Genomic DNA, 13,655 nt, shown 5'->3' with positions numbered 1-13,655 from the left:
ACAAACAAGCAAAAATCAACAACAACAAAACCTACATGTATTATATTTAAAGTGTAAGAAATTGAAAACAAGGGGAAATTTTTGAAGATTCCCCAAAAGGAGAATAAAACACCTTACCTACCAAGAAACAAGGATTAAAAATTGTGGCCAAAGGACTTCCCTAGTGGTCTAGTGGTTAAGACTCTGCAGTCTCAGTGCAGGGGGCCCATGTTCAATCCTTGCTCAGGGAACTAGATCTCATAGCCCTCAACTAAGAGTTCTCCTGCTGCAACTAAAAATCCTGCATGCTGCAATGAAAATTGAAGATCCTGCCTGCCACAGCTAAGACCTGGCACAGCCATATAAATAAATAAGTATAAATTGAAAAAATAAAATCCCTCCTTTAGAAAAAAAAAATTTGTGGCTGACATCTCTTCAGAATCTGCATAACTAGGAATATGAACTCAATCTTGAAAGTGTTGAGAGAACAAAACAAATAAACAAAAACCTGCCAACCTGGGTGTATATCCAGGGAGAATATCCTTCAAAAGTCAAGGATAAATAAAAATGATTTCAAATAAACAACTGGGGGAATTCACTGCCAGCAGACCTGAGGTCTAGAAAAATAATCAAGTTCTTCAGACATCAGGAAAACAACATGGGTCAGAAAACTGGATCTACATTGATTTAAAAAAGAACAGCAGAAAGTGATAAATAAAAGTGAGATATAATTTTTATTTTTATTTTTCTTAATTTATCTAAAAGAGTGCTGCCTGTTTAAAGCAAGAATAGGAAAAAACGCAGTAATAGTAACCATGCTCTGGCAATTAGGGAACATGTAAAAGTTAAAAAGTGACAATGGTTTTGAGAGAGTGAGAGGAATGATTTGGGGAATATTCCATCATAAGTTACCAGCACTACACTTGCAACAACATGGTGCTGTGTTTCAAATACTAGGCTTAGCAGATGAGATATAAATTTTAAAAGGAAGTATAAATGATAAGGCAATAGAGGAGGTAAAATGGAATCACAAAATGCTCAGTTAAAACCAGACAGGACTGAAAAGAATGAAAAAAGAAATAAAGCAATGTAAGAATATACAAAGATGATAAATTAATTCAATTATATTGTGTGTGTGTGTGTGTGTGTGTGTGTGTGTGTATGCATATGCACTAAGTCACTTCAGTCATGTCCAACTCTTTGCAACCCTATGGACCGTAGCCCACCAGGCTCTTCTGTCCACGGGATTTTCCAGGCAAGAATACTGGAGTGGCGGCCATGCCCTCCTCCAGGGGATCTTCCCAACCCAGGGACCGAACCCATGTCACCCGTGGCTCTTGCATTGAGGCAGATTCTTTACCGCTGAGCCACTGAGGAAGTCCTCGATTATATTAATAATCATTTATATGTTAAATGATTTGTCTAGTCTAAACACACCAGTTAAAACACAGAGATTATCAGACTGGTTTTAAAAAAATGAGATCCAACTATATGCTGTCTACTTGCAAACTATATGCAGTCTACATTTAAAGAAACTTTTATATAAAGCCTAGACAGATTGAAAATACTAAAAGCAATGATATGGGAAAAGGTATATACTATGCTAACACAAATCAAGATAAATCTGGAGTATCTTATGTTAATGTCATACAAAGTTGACCTTAGAACAAGGCAGATTATTGAGAATAAACAGGTTATGTCACATAATGATACAGGGATTGATTCTCCAAGAAGAAATAACAATTGTAAACTAAAGTGAATGTACTAACCACAGAGTTGAGATATGAGGCAAAACTACAGAACTGAGAGAAGAAATAGATACAATTATAGTTGGAGACTTCAGTCCCCTCTGCCAGTACTTGATGGATCAAGTAGACAGAAAATCAGTAAAGATATAGACAACCTGAACAGTTCTGTCAGTCAGCCAGCAACGCCAAACCCATATGCTTCTGAAGAGCATATGGGGCATTCACCAGGGTAAGCTGTACCCTGGACCAAAAAAACAGTCCTTAAACATTGTTAAATATATATTAACACATACATATGGAGTCTAGAAAAATAATTTAGATGATCTTATTTGCAAAGCAGAAGTAGAGACACAGATGTAGAGAACAAATGTATGGATTCCAAGGGGGAAAGGAAGGGAGGAGTGGGAGGAATTGGGAGATTGGAATTGACACATATACACTACTGTGCATAAACAGAAAACTAATGAGAACCTCCTGTATAGCACAGGAAACTCTACTCAGAGCTCTGTCATGACCTAAATGGGAAGGAAATCCAGAAAAGAGAGGTTATATGTATACATACAGCTGATTCACTTTTCCGTACAGTAGAAACTAACATAAAATTGTAAAGCAACTATTCTCTGATTAAAATTGATTTTTTAAAAACTTTAAAGAAAAAAATATAAAGTTCATTCTAGAACACACAGGAATTAAAATAGAAGTCAATAACAGAAAGGTAGCTGGGATTTCCTGAATACTTGGCACTTTAAAACTATGCTTCTCAATAACCCATGGGTCAAAGATATCTCATGGGAAATTTAAAGATAATCTGAACTAAATGAAAATAAAACATTAAAATGTGTGGGATGTAGTTAAAACAGTACGTAGAGAGAAATTTGCAGCATTAAATGCATATATTAGAAAAAGAGAAAGATCTAAAATCTATAACCTAAGGGGCCACCTTAAGAAGTTACAGAAATAAGAGTAAATTAAAGCAAACAGAATGAAGGAAATAGCTACAATTAGAGGAGAAATCAATTAACACTAAAAATGGAAAACAGGGAAAATCAACAAAATCAAAACGCAGCTCTTTGAAAGAAATCAAAAAGGAAAAATATCAATGCAATTTGAAAAGGTCAATAAAATTCATAAATTGCTAACCAGGCTAACCAATAGAGAAAGAAAGAAATTACCTGTACCAGGAAAGAAAGGGTCGTCACTACTGATGCCCTGGACTTTAAGAGAAGAATAAGAGATTTCAACAGATTGAAGAGTTCTCTGCCCATAAATTCAGTAACCCAGATGAAATGGACCAATTCCTTGAAAGCAAGGAGACTTGACTCCCCTTGAATTGCCATCTCTCTGTGCAAACAATGGTTCCCTCCTTGGCTGTATATTGGAATCACCTGGAAACCTTGACTAGCTCTCAGCGTCTGGGCCCGTCTTAGACATTTTTATGTAATTGGGATGGGGTCTACATGCGGCCAGGACACTCAGGCATCTCCATATCCTGAAGTCCTTTGAGCAAGATGGCATTTCCCTGCTCTTAGAAAGTCTTTCTCTTGGTCGGTCTTCCAACAGCTAAAAAGTGTGATGTCTCTCTGATCCCAGTGCCTGGAGCTGACACTGGTTTTCACCTTCATCCTTAGACATGGGAAAACTTTCAATTCTCAACAGCAAGATACTTTGCTCCCAAAGTGGAAGGGACCTTTGTGAGCTTGTGTTTGATGTCCAGGTGAAGGAATCGTAAGGAGGGGGCCCCTCAGGACTCCAGATCTTCCCCAGGAGCGGGACCCCCATTCGACAGTATACATGCTCACAGAGGATAAAGTGCTCACATCACTGGGCACGGAGATCCTTCAGGCTCAGAGCAGAGATGGAGAGAAAAAAATGGAAGAACAGCGCTCTCCGCTGTGGTGTATCTTTAGATCTTTTATTCATGTCCTGGGTGTACAATGTGGATATTAAACCATTTTCGATCATTTGTACTTAACACGCTCTGGTGAGAGGGGAGAGGTCCCCACTGGGAACCAGGGAACTGAGTGAAGGCGGTGGATGTGGGCGAATCGTGGACACAGCTTCCCTGTTCCAGCTCCTGAGCCGTCCTTAGCTTCTCAGCCCCCTTCCGATGGAAAAAAATCCCTTGTGGGGGAAAAAGGAGAGGAATTTGCCCCAGCCACCAGAGCTTGTGGGAAGCTTTTGGGGGTGGCCAGGGCTCTTCCGAAGCAAACACCAGCTGTGAACCTAGAGTCTGGGTGGGTTGGAGCATCTTCCCTGTGGATCCCCACATGGCCCTTCTTCCCAGCCTGTGTGTTGATGAGGGCCATGAGTGGGGATCATCCCCCTTGTTCTGAGCCTTCCGGACCAGTTTTGAGCACCACCTACTCCTAGAACCACTCCTAGCACCCCTTGTTTCTAGAACCCCCAAGCTGTGGAATCTCCTGACCAGAAGGTAGGTGGTTCCAAAGCAATCAGCTGCAGTGATTGTACTACTACACACACCGAATTCAAGGGAAAAGCCATAAAGAGCAAAAAAGAATAAGACTCCACAGAGATAGAGGACAGCAAGATGGAGCAGCGAGTGAGATCTGGCAGAGTAATGACTGAGGCTCCTGATGAGTGGGGAGAAGGTTTACTGGGGAATGTCACAGTCACCCCCATGTCATCCACGGGGGTGAGGCTGAGAATTAAAGGCTGGCCTGGGGTCCTGTGTATGTGAAGTCAAGGAAGGCTGGAAACCCAGGAAGAGATGTAGTGGGCAATGGACTCAGCCTCTCTGTCATGTCCGACTCTGCAACCCCTTGGACTGTAGCCTTCCAAGCTCCTCTGTCTGTGGATTCTCCAGGCAAGAATACTGGAGTGGGTTGCCATTTCCTCCTCCAGGGAATCTTCCCAACCCAGGGATTGAACTCGAGTCTCCTGCTTTGGCAGGCGGATTCCTTACCACTAAGCCACCTGGGAAGCCCTTGAGATGTAGTGTGGGTAGCTTCAAACTGACATTTGGAGTGACCCGGGAAGAGCGGCGGGACGTTGCCCTTTCCTTCAGATAGTTCATGAGTGTTTGGGGGAAAGAAGGCAGCAAACAGCAGCGCCTCCAGGAGGAAGCAGGTCTCCTGCAGCCGAGAGAGGACGAGAGTCTGGGAGAGATGAGCCGGCTTCCAGAGACAAGGACTCACGACCACCTCCCCCCTTCTGGAATAAATCCATGAGAAGCCATGGCATGTTGGAAGGTCCTGGAGTGTACACTGTGGCTCTTGTGAAGTTTCCTGTTTTCTTCTTGGTCAGTAAAGTTGCCATTGGCATCCACAGCTCAGAACAATCTTTCCCATCGTTTCTGGTGGTTCTTCGTATTTCTGCTCTTGTCCTCGTCCCCCAGGAAATCAGGAGTGAGGGATGGGCCAAGGTTAATGTGAACATGGTGTGCTCGGGGGCCTGCAGCAAGCTCCTTGCCATTGTAAATATTCACCAAGAAGGCGGGCCTGGAAATGGTCTGCCTGGTGAGCTCACCTCCAGACAGACCCAGCACACCTTTCCTTCGGTCTGGACAGATGTTACAGCCCTACATACAAACCAGGGAAGCCCGTGATACCAGTTAAATATAAGGCAACATAAAACCCCTTCTGCCCAGAGCAGGGTTTTCCTGGAGTCCCCCCACGCTCCCTTCCTTTCACTCGAACAATCTCTCCCCTGAGACAAGCAACAATGCTGGCGAGATGGGTAAGGTGAGCCTGCCCATTGAGAGAGGTCTGTCCTCGGGATCCCATCTGGCCCTTGGATCCTCTTCGTGAACCCTCTTACTGACCTAGAAAACTCCACCATGATGTGGGCTCCGGCCATGGGGTGAGTCTTCTCCAATGCTTACCTCCTAGATGTGGTACCAACCAAGTCACTAAGTTTCAAATCAAGGGAACGAGAAGCAGGTGTTCCAGAAACAAAACAAACCGGCAAAAAACAGAGCACATGTCCCCCCGGCAGGCACTGTCCAGAGATCCAGCAACCAGCAGGGCAGGACTCACTAGCTGATCACCTCCAGGACAGGCCAAGAGGGACAGGTTGTGACAGAGGCCGGGATGCAGTGGGACAAGCCAGCCATCCCATAGGAGGGGAAGGGGCTGCGAGCCCTGCTACAGGCAGATGGGGAAGGCTGCGGACTGGGCGGAGAGGTGGACACGGGTCACTATGAAAAAACTCGGCCAAAGAGCTGGACGTGGAACCAGACTCCCAGTGCGACCACTCACTGGGAAGAGGGGACTTCAGGGGAGTTGGCTTCCTGAGTGAGAAGACAGAACCTGCCCTCCCTTCCCCTTCCGTGACCAGGAAGTGGAAGCCATTGCCAGCGTTCATCAAAGGGCTGAGAAACAGACCCTCCTGACCTGCCTTGGGAACATAGGCTCTACAAGGGAACAGTGATCCCAGTGGGACTGCAGAACTGCCCTGCCGCCCAAGGCCGAGGACTTTGCCCCCAGGGCCTCAGGACCCTGCTGGTAGCCCTCACCTCCGGCTGCAGATGCAAAAGTGGATTGTTTAAAGGAAGGACAATCACTGATAAAAACGTGCAGCTATGTTTAAAGCAGCAATATGGTGGAAGGTAAAAACAGAAGTGTATGTTTTTCTAATTCGCCTCTGGATGAAAATCTGTGAAAGTGATAGCTGCTGAAAACAAACCAACCAACAGACCAGCCAGGGGAGCTGGAGGGCCAAGGGCAGCGTCAAGATAAACAGTGGGGTAAGTGTGAATCCAGAACTCCTGGCTCTGATGGTTTTGTTCTGAAGAATTTTTCTTGTCCCCAAGGGGTAGTTAAAGAGAAAGGTCTGATTTTCCCCTCTTGGGTTTTAAAGATCTTTAATCTCCAACCTGCCTACCCCCAGGAGACCATGCTCCCAGGGTCTGGCACTGGACTGAATTTCCCACAAGCTTTGGCCAAAGGAGGGGCTTTCTATGGCGTCTGATGGCCCCTGTCAGCAAGGTCATTTTGTAGGGAACACAACAAGAACATCAGCAGGAGCAACGGCCCCTGTGCCGTCTTGTGTGGACGCCTGAGTGGCCTTGTCTCCATCCTCCATCCTTCAGCTGAGCTTTTCCCTTTTCTGTGTGTTTGAACATCTTCATAATTCATTGTTGTATTAAAGGTATATTCATGGAAACCAATATTAACAACAGTCATTCTCTGTGGTGTCAGGAAGGAGGAAGTGAGACCAGGCAAGTAAATTGTCTGTGTGGCGCTTACCGCAGAGCAGTAAGTCGGGTTGTCCTGTGCTGACATCATCACATACCCACTAGACAGGTGTTATAACTCTGCTTTAGGGAAGAAAGTAGAACCACTCAGAGAAATGGTAACTAGTTCAAGGGCTGAGCAAGATCCCACCAGGGCTGGATTTGAGCAGCTGGATTTGTCCCAAGCTCTCCCTGCCTCCCCAGGCTCTCAAGGATGGAGCCCAGGGAACATGCACCTGTCAGGCCTCTCACCTGCCCCATCCATACCCTGCCTTTTAAATGAATGGCTTATCTTAGGCCAGTTTAGCTCTGCAGGAAATGGACGGAGGTGATGCAGAACTGACGGCTTCCTCATCAGCATCTCATGTGGGGCTCGTCTGTCCCAGGTGATGACCGGTGTTACCACATCATCGTACTCTAAGCGCCCTGTCCAGATCGCCTTAGCAGCTGCCTGGTTCCCTGTTTCTGCCCCAGGGTCCCATCCAGGATCCACCCAGCACTGGGTGGTCAGACCTCCTTGCGTTCCTCTGGGCTGTGACCATGTCTTAGGTGTCCCTTGTTTCTGATGACTGACAGCTGCGAGGAGCCCTGGTTGGGTACAGCGTGGGATGCTGTTGGATGCACTCCTCCTGCTTAGACTGGGGTTACGGGTTTGGAGAGAAGCACAGAGGTGAAGGTCAGGGCTGTACTCCATCAACATGACCTGTCGCTGAAGATGCTGACCTTGGTCACCTGGTCGGGGTTGTGATTGTCGGGTTTCTCCACCTCGAGGTCACTCTTCCTCCCCTCTCTGTTTCATCCTCAGCCCTAGGAAGTCACTGTGCCATCCTCTGTCCACGGGTGGGGCTTGTGCTTTACTTCCCTGAAGGTAGAGGAACTACCTAGATGATTTGGAATTTGTCTGTATGGAAGATTTGTCTCTTCTCTCCAGTGAACTGATCCATCCGATCATTTATTTATCAGTATGGATCAACCATCCATACCAAATATCAGTATGGATGTTTATTTTACACTTTGACTTATAACCCAATACTACATTATTGGGTTGGCCTAAAAGTTCATTTGGGTTTTCCATACTACCTTACAGAAAAACCCAAGTTAACTTTTCAGCCCACCCAATGTTTTGTCCCTTGGCCATTAGGAGAATTTCCTATGTCCCCCTGACATGCCCCTCTCCTTTTGATCTTGGAGTATTTCTCCTTTTCTAAAATGCCGCCCCGGGCTCATCTCATATATTTCCTGCCCAAGTTGTAAAATCAGCCACTTCCCCATGGAGGTCTAGTCCCTTCTCTTGGAAAAATGGTTTTAGAAACCACAATCTAGGCACTGGGTGTGCTTGTTGCTACTGGCGTGTCATTGGTTCTGGATTTTCTTGGTAACAGAGCTAGGAAATAGGAAATACACTTGTGTATACTCACATGTTATTAGTTCTATATGTAGAAATACATGTGTCTACCCCTGGAGAAGGAAATGGCAACCCACTCCATTATTCTTGCCTGAGAAATCCCATGGACAGAGGAGCCTGGCAGGCTGCAGTCTATGGGGTCACAAAAGAGTTGGACACAACTTATTGAGTGAACAGCGACAACATCTTTGTATATAGAAATAGTCCATTTGTAAAATTATTTTTGTATGTATCCATCTGTGCCTATATTAAGCTAAGCACGAGTTCATAATGATTCGTCATCAGGGAAAACCAAGGCAGGCTTCTGTCCGGCATGGCCCGGTGACCAGCACGGGGAGAGGCCTGTGGGAGGGAGGAGCAGCACAGGGAGGGGGTGCCTCTCAGGAGCCATGAGGTCTGGGACTCCTCTAAGCTCAGCTGAAGGATGGAGGATGGAGACAAGGCCACTCAGGCGTCCACATAAGAAGGCACAGGGGCCATTGCTCATGATGATGTTTTTGTTGTGTTCCCTACAAAACGACCTTCCTGACAGGGGCCCTCAGATGCCACCATAGGCAGCCCCTCCTTTGGCCAAAGCTTGTGGGAAATTCAGCCCAGTGCCAGACCCTGGAAGCATCGTCTCCCAGGGGTAGGGGGGTCGGGGGAGGTATCCCCCAGCAGGAATGGAGCTCTGGGCTTTGCCACAAGTCACTGAGATGTGGAGCCCAGCATCAGCCCCTGAGAGATCCCATCTGTGAGCAAGGCCAGTGGGCCCCGGTCAGTATGCCCACTCCACACCCTGGTCCTAAGGCCTGGGTTCCATCTGTGACCCAAGCTAAGGCCAGATTGGGGGGCGGCCTTGTTGGGGGCAGGGGGGCTGTGCTCCCATTAGGTTTCATTCACTCATGGGGGATACATTTGTTTCATAACTGATCTATCTGCCATTCAGACCTAACTAATAAGGTTTATTTTTCTTAATGGGTTAAAATAGAAAAGTTGCTTTATATGGATATATGGAGAAAGTAACATGGAAACAGACATTACCCTATGTAAAATAGATAGCCCATGGGAATCTGATATATGACTCAGGGAGTTCAAACCCGAGCTCTGTGGCAATCTAGAGGGGTGGGATGGGGAGGGAGGTGGGAGAGAGGTTCAAGAGGGAGGGGACATGTGTCTACCTATGGCTGATTCAGGTTGGTGAATGCAGACACCAACACAATACTGTAAAGCAATTATCCTTTAATTTAAAATAAATAAAATTTTAAAAATAAATAAATAAAAGCAGGAGAGAGGGGTCATAGCAATGCACGTGGAACTGAACACATATAAGAAATGCGTGTGTGAGGCTGAGTGAGACACGGCCGCAGAGGGTCTCCCTCCCCGAAGGAGCCTGTTAAACCGCCACACAATCACCTCTTCCCCCCACGCAGCTCCAAGTGCCCATTGGCGCACAGCGAGCAGGAGACAATAATAAATAAGGGAAATCAGCTTTGCGATAATGCAAAGAAATGTAGTCCAGCCAGACAGATATTGGTGCTAGAGGAAAAATGAGCCATAAAGTACCCAGCGTGCTCTAAATTTCCAGAGAGATGGCTGGGAGGCAGAGAGTGCGTCCCTCACGCTCCTTGAAGGTGGGAGTCTGGCACCAGCCTTGTGTCCTGCCCAGTCTGTCCCAGCTGTGCCTGGACCCGGCCCCTCAACCCAAGCAGAGAGCCACGTGGATGTGGACTCATCCAACCTTAGCAGTTCTTGCCCCTAAAATAAGAGACCATAGAAATAACATTAACAATAAAAATACAAAATACCATAAGATAAACAAAGCAATGGGAACTTCTTTGTGGTCCAGCGCTTAGGACTCCATGCTTTCATTTCCAGGGCCCAGGTTTGATCCCTGGTCGGGGAGCTAAGATCCCCCAACCCATGTGATCAAAAAAAGAAAACAAGAAAATCAAAGCAGGGATATATTGCAGAGAAAGTCATGTTTTTCCTGAACCTCAAACAACAGTAGGTATTTTTTAGCCAAAGGAAATGAGGACTTGGGCAAAAGCTTATGGGAAAATCAATCCAGTGCCAGACCCTGGGAGCATCATCTCCCAGGGGTAGGGGGCTCAGGGGAGGTATCCCCCAGCAGAGATGGAGCTCTGGGCTTTGCCACATGTCACTGAGACCTGGAGACCAGCATCAGCCCCTGAGAGATTCCATCTGGGAGCAAGGCCAGTGGGCTCCGGACGGGATGCTCACTCCACACCCCGGTCCTAAGGCCCCCATCATCTGGAGATTTCATGGGCCTTCCCACCTTACAGGGTCACCCCAGCCTCCTTTATCTTGCCTCTGTTTCATTATCTCCGCCTGACACTGAGCCACCAAACCAAATTCACAGGTAAATGCAGAGGCAGATGTGTATGTGGAATAGTTTCTGGTTGCAGGACACCCCGCCCCTGCAGCTCCCCAGCACTGATGCCTGAACCAACCCTCTGGGGTTTCCACCTCCTTTGGGTTCATCCTGCCCCCTTCCTTTGGGCTTCCTCTCCTCCCTGCTCCCTGTGGGACCCTCTGCTCATTTCTTCTGGGTGTCTGCTACCCAACATGGTGGCCTCTAACGTTTGGCTATTTACATTTTAATTAATTTAAATCAGATGATATTAAAAACTCACAGTCACAGTCACCACAACCCCACTGCTCTGTAGCCGCAGGTGGCTCGTGGCCACCAGGCTGGGTGGCACAGACTTAACCACCTCCATCACTGTGGCCACCAGCCTGGGTGGCACAGACTTAAGCTCCTCCATCACAACAGAGCTCTCTCTCCCCTGCCTTGGCAGGCAGATTTTTTACCACTGAGCCACCTGGGAAGCCCACTGCAGCAGGTACCATTGCTATCTATTCTTCTGCTGTGATTGGATGTTGGCATGACTTCCAGGTCAGGGCTACATGGTCGGTATGGCTACAGACATTCTTTTTTTTTTTTTTTTTTTTTTTTTATTTTTAAGCTTTACATAATTGTATTAGTTTTGCCAAATATCAAAATGAATCCGCCACAGGTATACATGTGTTCCCCATCCTGAACCTTCCTCCCTCCTCCCTCCCCATACCATCCCTCTGGGTCGTCCCAGTGCACCAGCCCCAAGCATCCAGTATCGTGCATCGAACCTGGACTGGCAACTCGTTTCATACATGATATTTTACATGTTTCAATGCCATTCTCCCAAATCTTCCCACCCTCTCCCTCTCCCACAGAGTCCATAAGACTGTTCTATACATCAGTGTCTCTTTTGCTGTCTCGTACACAAGGTTATTGCTACCATCTTTCTAAATGCCATATATATGCGTTAGTATACTGTATTGGTGTTTTTCTTTCTGGCTTACTTCACTCTGTATAATAGGCTCCAGTTTCATCCACCTCATTAGAACTGATTCAAATGTATTATTTTTAATGGCTGAGTAATACTCCATTGTGTATATGTACCATAGCTTTCTTATCCATTCATCTGCTGATGGACATCTAGGTTGCTTCCATGTCCTGGCTATTATAAACAGTGCTGCGATGAACATTGGGGTACACGTGTCTCTTTCCCTTCTGGTTTCCTCAGTGTGTATGCCCAGCAGTAGGATTGCTGGATCATAAGGCAGTTCTATTTCCAGTTTTTTAAGGAATCTCCACACTGTTCTCCATAGTGGCTGTACTAGTTTGCATTCCCACCAACAGTGTAAGAGGGTTCCCTTTTCTCCACACCCTCTCCAGCATTTATTACTTGTAGACTTTTGGATCGCAGCCATTCTGACTAGTGTGAAATGGTACCTCATAGTGGTTTTGATTTGCATTTCTCTGATAATGAGTGATGTTGAGCATCTTTTCATGTGTTTGTTAGCCATCTGTATGTCTTCTACATTCTTGAAGGTGTCTTTGGTGCACAAACGCATCATTTCCCTTGAGCGCCTGCCGGGGAGGGCAGAGGAGGGGGTAACACTGTGTCGTGTGTGTGTCTATACATCCAGCTATAACAAGTGCTCCGTTTCCCAAGTAGTCTAATCAGCCCACAAGCCTACTCCTCCTTAATCAATTTAATGACAATAGCCTCAACTTCTCGTCTGTTTTCTTCTCCATCTATAGGAATTCACACTTTCAACAGGATCAAATGAGAGTGTGGGTTTCCGCTGTGTCTCTTTCCCTTGGAGCCATTCTAGGGGTGGCATGTAGCTCTGTTCTTTTATGATGTACTCTGTGGGGCAAACCTGAGCCATTCCTGGGACAGTGGTCTGTCCCCACCCCCGGCCTGCCCCCGTGGGGTCTGCCCCTGTGGGGTGAGGCATGCCAGCAGGGATGGCTCGCCACCAAGAGTCCCAAGAGGGTCACTCTTGTCCTGGGAGCTTCCCGCCGTGTTTCCTTCGCTCCACTTCATCAAAGATCATCCACAGGGAGTCCCCAGGCTCGCTTCCAAGACCCCAGATTGAGAAAGAAGACATAAAAACTCAAGATTCAGAAGTTAGAGAAAAAAGGAGTCCCTTCTCCAGCTAACATCTCATTGAGTGGGTGTGGGAGGACCACAGAGGACAGAAAGCCATTTCCTAGTGACCTCTGAGTCTGCCCTCTGATCACATCAAGTTTACTGTTTGAGTAAACAGTATGCCACCTCCCATCCTGCCCACAAAATGTAGATGTACACGCAACACACACGGAAGTGTGATCTGGTGAGAGGCTGGTCTCTGGAGATGGGTCCTGAGGGAGTCAAGATGTCCCACCTGAGGAGCAGGCTCCACCTTTGCCTTGACAAGGACACCCCGCCCCCTGCCTTGGTCAGCCCTCCTGGCCATCCCCTGGGGCTCCAGGGGCACCTGCCCTGGGGGGCCTCCACCCTCACCTGCCATCACTCAGGGGGCTGGCCCTCCATGATGTCACAGTTGAATCACGTATGGTCCCCACAGCCCAGTGCCTCCCTGGTCAAGGGGACAAGGAGGATGGGGCTGGCGGTGGGGAGGTGGCACCCCACAAAGCGCCAAATCCAACACAACACCCAAAGCCTCCATGCTCCCCTCCAACTCATGGCCCCGCAGAACGTGAATCTAGTGAAACCAACGTGTTGTTGTGCAACTGGGTGACCAGAAATAGAGGTGTCGGTCTCACCCAGAGTCATTTTCCTGGTGGAAGGGGGTGCCACCCCCTCCATGGCAGAAAGGGGGCTTGGGGTACCCAGATCCCCAGCCACTGGCTGAGGAGTGGACTGGACAATCTTAGATGGCAGGTTCCTCTCCAAGTATAAGAACTACAGTTTCCTTCCCTGTGGGCCCCTATGCTATAAGGACCAGAGGACGTGAGTGTGAACACACTATAGAACTATCATTCGAGTGTCTA

General features: G+C 47.2%; 1 protein-coding gene across 4 annotated transcripts in view; it reads left to right on the top strand.

Moving 5' to 3' along the window:
- Window positions 1-13,655, top strand: part of SYNDIG1 (synapse differentiation inducing 1) — a 105,524-nt gene that overhangs the window by 90,413 nt on the left and 1,456 nt on the right. The gene's annotated exons all lie outside the window — the stretch shown is intronic.

This window comes from Bubalus bubalis, chromosome 14 (assembly GCF_019923935.1).
Source record: "Bubalus bubalis isolate 160015118507 breed Murrah chromosome 14, NDDB_SH_1, whole genome shotgun sequence".
NCBI classification, from domain to species: domain Eukaryota; kingdom Metazoa; phylum Chordata; class Mammalia; order Artiodactyla; family Bovidae; genus Bubalus; species Bubalus bubalis.
The sequence above is the reverse complement of the archived record's forward strand: the minus strand, read 5'-3'. Positions and strand labels throughout refer to the sequence as shown.